We start from the raw sequence: 4,618 nt of genomic DNA, 5'->3' as shown, positions 1-4,618 counted from the left end.
GGCCTATCTGTGATAGCCAAGAGGAAAGGAGCTAAAGGTATAGAGGTCCCGCACATTTGAGACCTCCAGCTGGTATCTATCTCTGCTCGGAAAGATGAAGATTTCTTTTGCCAGCCAGGCATTGTGAAACAACCGCCGTGCGAGGGTGGTGCCTGCAGGAAGCATGCGTGTGTTTTATGTATGGGGTGAGAGCCTGGATTTTCACAAGTAAACTTTGGGTCATGGTTTTGGGAGGTGCTAGGGTTGGGCTGTTTTTTTTTCCTGTATGCTTTCTTCCGTTGCAGCTCTAGGTCTCCTTCACTAGGTCTGAATTTCTGAAGGAGGGTGCTCAGCCTGGACTCCAAACCTGTGTTCCTGGAGGTGACAATGGAAAGTCCACCCGTGACCTGGAGCATCACTGGCTTTCTGGCTTTCCAAAGCCCAGCAAAGTCCCATGTGGATCATTTCATGACACCTCCCAGTGCCTCCCCAGGGAAAAGAGCAAGCAAGCCCCCTCCTAACTACCTGTTGCAGGGATTCAGGGAGGAAATAGAAGGCAATGCCTATGCTGGGCACCGACCCAGCCACAGAGCCCAGAGCTGAGGTGGTGTGAGCATCATGAGGACCACACCCCAGCACTGTGAAATGAGGGCTAAAGGCAGACCTGCCCCGTCTGAGCAAATAACACAGGCTGTCGGGACATTTAGTTGCAGCTTGGCTGTTTGCCCCTGTTACAAGGCTTGGCAAGGAGGGGATTGCATTTCTTGCAACATCCCCACGCGAGGTAACGTGGGTTGCCAGTGGTGTTTGTCTACTGGGACACACAGCAAATAACCTGGCTGTTTGTCCTGGCCTCCTGCCTGGTGGTTGGTACCAAGTGCTGCTGCTGTCCTGCAAGACAGACCCACACTTGCCACAGGAGGAGGCATCTCTTCAGCTGCAGGAAGCCCACAGATGCCAGGGTTTTTGGAAGAAGCAGATGAGCGGGTGCCATGGTGATGGGGGAAGCTACCTGCTCGCTGCATGTGCTGCTTTGCTTCATCGGAGGCTGTGGCGCCGTCACAGTCAGCAAGTTAAACATTGCAAGAAATATACTTTACTCCTTCCTTGATCAGCTGCTGCTGAATCACTCACCATTTGTCCTGATTACAAGGCCCTTATCAGAGCTTTTTACTACTTTACCCCCCCATTTCCCCCTTCCTGGTACACCGTGGTTCGTGTCCTGATCCCCTAGATATTTCCAGGCTCTGTGTTTGCAGAGTGCCAGGGTTTCCATCCTGGCTCTCTTAGCTGGGCTCAGCATCCTCACTGCCTTCCCAAAGTGCATGTCAGCTCTGGTGAAGAGCTCTGCCTCACTGAACCCGGGGGATTTAGCTGCAGCACCCAGCATGTTTCTGGCAGCTGCCTACCCACCCTGCATGTTGGCATCTCTGCTCCTGTAGTGCTCTTCTCCTTCTCACTCCTGGTTTGCAGATCCAGATTATTAGTGCAAAACACCACTGATCCCAATGGCATCACCTTGCCGACTGGGAGGCCAGCAGTTGATCAGTAGCTGCCCACCGTGGAGCCAGCACCTTTGGCATCGTGGCAGGCAGGGAGTGAGGCAGCAAGGGCTTGAGTGAAATGCACCCTCCGGTGTGAATCACAGCCCTCTGCACTCACTGAATCAGCATGGCCTCTTCAACACCCCATCAGCTTGGACTGCAAATCAATCCCCACTGTTCTGGAACAGGAATAGGGCAAACCAGGCAGAGTTGCCCAAGAAGCCAACCATGGGTGTGGATGGCAGATTGCAGAATATACGTGTTTTGCCCAGTTAAGTCTCTCCTGAGACATTTCTGCCCTCCGCAGCACCCTGGATGCCCCATCAGTGTGCTCTGCTAGCAAAATATGTTTGGTATCGAGGTGAGAGTCCACCCTGAGAAGGACCTAAACACCATGCATGTGGACATGCCTGGTGTCTCATTTTTCTCCCCTTTGCAGGGCAAGAGGGATGGGGTCCTCAGGAGCACAATTTGTGGCTGTTCTCCTGAGGATGGAGAGCCTTGTCTTGCTCATAAGCCATCCCAGCAGAGTATGCTGGAATTCCAGATGTGGCCTTAACCCAGGCAAAATCACACAGGTAGTTTCCAGCCACCCATGGGGATGGCAGGTGGGTATGGTCAGTACTGTGTGCTAGCGAGGCTGGTGTATGGAGCAAATTTGGGTCTTATGTAGGAGCTGCAACTCTTCCCCAACACCATACACCATAGTGTTGGCTAAACTATACAGCCCCTTTTTGCCCCACCCCTGTTCCCCTCAGGAAGCCTGAGCAAGGAGAGGCTGCCCCCCTGCCAGAAGCAGTTTACTGCACCCATGTATTTATGCTGCAGCTGATTAAAGCTCCAAGTAAGGCAATTACAGGTTATGGGGTGTATAAACAGGAGGTGCTGTGGTGTTGCAGGCTGGGGAGAGGAGCTGCTTGACTTTGCTGGAGAGTATCTGGGAATGTACTTGGGGCTTGCTTCTGCCTTTCTCACACTGCCTCACACTCAGGCTAAGGCACTGGGTCACCTTCATGGGACCGTGACTTCCAGTAGCAGTCTGTGGTGGTCAGCACTGGACTCGAGGCATTTTGTGTCCCTGACTTAGTGGTGTCTTCCCTCCCTGGCAAGGATGCTTGGAGCTGCTGGAAAACCTGTCCCTCCTCATATAGACATCCAGATAAAAGTGGACCCTGGAAAACCATGGCCATTGCCAGGAGTTTTAAACTCCTATTTTTAAACATTGCCTAAACTCCTTAGAGTTTGAGAGGTCACTACAGTTTTGTTTTCAAGGACTTTATCTCAACCTGCAACAGTGAACTAATAAAAGATAATCTCAAAGGAGAGGCGAACCCAGCCCCGCAGCAGGGCACTGAGCATCCCTCACATCTCAGTGTTCTTTTCTTCTTGATAATTTGAATTTTTATTTCTTTTCTCCTCAGAAGTCAGCTCTCTGTGTGCTGTGCTGGCTCCTATCTTGATGGATCCAGCTTTTACTGCTGCTCCACCTTCCTATCTCCTAGAGCTAGACAGCGGTTAAGAAACGGCATTCATGTGCATATACATGTTGTATACGGAGGGATTCTCTATTAATCTTAAAGATGCTTTGATCAGAAAAGTAATAACTTGCTGGCATGAATTATTTTACAAATTTTGCTTTTGCGGAGAGAAGCTCTTTGGCTTGAGATTTTCCTTCCTAGCAGAAACAAGTTATATCTGATGAACTAACCTTGCTGCTTTTGTTCTCAAAGCAGTAATTTACTCTCCAAGCAGTGGCATCACAACTTACCACCCCTGCAGCATCATTTATTCAGCAGTGCAGTCAGCCAAGAGGATAACACAGGGTGCAAGTGATGTGGTTACTATCTGTGCTGCACCATCTGACATGACTTTCCCCTTCTCAGTGTATTTTCGGACACACAAACTAGCAGGGAAATGTTTTTCTTCATGTGAGGAAATTCAAGTCACCACAAGATCAAATTTATCCCACAGAGCAGCAGCTACAGCTCCCAGTCCATTCAGTGGAAAATAGCTGTAACCCAGCAAATTCCACTTTGGCCCATACAGCTGCAGAGCCGTAAAACACTTGGATGTTTCCCTGCAAAAAGCTCCTGTAAAGGCTTCCTGCAGCCTTGACTCCTTGCCAGCCCAGCCTCCAGAGCTGCCTGAGCCTAACCAGGACTTTCCAAAGAAATTCCTGTCAAAATCTTCCCAGTTCTCTGGTTTGTGTTTTGTGCAGCACTCCGATGTGAAAATATTGATTCTGGACTATAGAGCAGCTGCTTTGTATATTTGACCAATGCAACGGTACCAAAGTTAGGCCTGAACTGTCATTGTCTGGTTCCTTTTTTATCTTTTTAATGCAGCCTTAAAAACGCAGTGGGCATTGATATTAGGAAGAGCCAAATATAGCAATGATGCAGCATAAATCCTATAGCCAGCCAATGTTGTCTGCCTCAGCTGCACACCTCTTTTCATTTTATTTTTTTTTTCTTTTACCCTCCAGATTGTGTTTAAAAATGGAAGATTTTACAAGGGCATTTCAGGAGAAGTTTAAGCATTTATGAAGAAACAGGGAAAGTCAGACTGAGCATTTGCTGACTGAAAACATACAAAACCCCGAGGAGCGTTTGCAGTATCACAGTGTTTCTATAGGCAAGCTGGGAGGTGTTGAGCTCTGCTCAAACCTGAGCTGATTGTTTTTTCTGCTGCTGAAGGAGCCTTGCCCCAGGCCAGGACCCTGTTTCATCCCTCCGTGCTGATGCACTGCTGCTACATCTGCAGCCAATGATGAGGGATTTGGTACAGAGGCTTCAAATACATGGGGCCAAGTTCCTGTTAGCATGAATTAACACTCTGAGCATCAGCCCCTCTCTAGCAAGGCATAATTCATCCCATGGCAGGGAGCTGCAGCTCCAGGTGTTGCTTTGTTTTCTTCCAGGTTCATTGCTGATGCCACATCCTGATCTCTGTTATCTCATAGGGACCGAGGATTTCACACTGCCCACCACTGTCAGGCAGTAGGTTTCAGTCTGTTCCCAGAGGACCGGAGTGTAACAGGCCAGCTGGGAGGTTGGGAAACTGCATCTCTGCTTTGCATCTCTAACAACAGCCTT

The 4,618-nt window shown here is 49.3% G+C and overlaps 1 long non-coding RNA gene across 1 annotated transcript; it reads left to right on the top strand.

Annotated features, from left to right (window-relative positions):
• Positions 1-298: 298 nt before the first annotated feature.
• Positions 299-3,540, top strand: LOC134169861 (uncharacterized). Its single transcript, XR_009967033.1, has 2 exons — positions 299-2,131; positions 2,945-3,540. It is a non-coding gene; the product is annotated as an uncharacterized LOC134169861 (long non-coding RNA).
• Positions 3,541-4,618: the final 1,078 nt, after the last annotated feature.

This window comes from Pezoporus occidentalis, unplaced genomic scaffold (genome assembly GCF_034315485.1).
Source record: "Pezoporus occidentalis ecotype Australia unplaced genomic scaffold, CSIRO_AGI_Poc_V1 ctg36, whole genome shotgun sequence".
Taxonomy (NCBI): Eukaryota; Metazoa; Chordata; class Aves; order Psittaciformes; family Psittacidae; genus Pezoporus; species Pezoporus occidentalis.
This window is presented reverse-complemented; position numbering and strand designations above follow the sequence as displayed.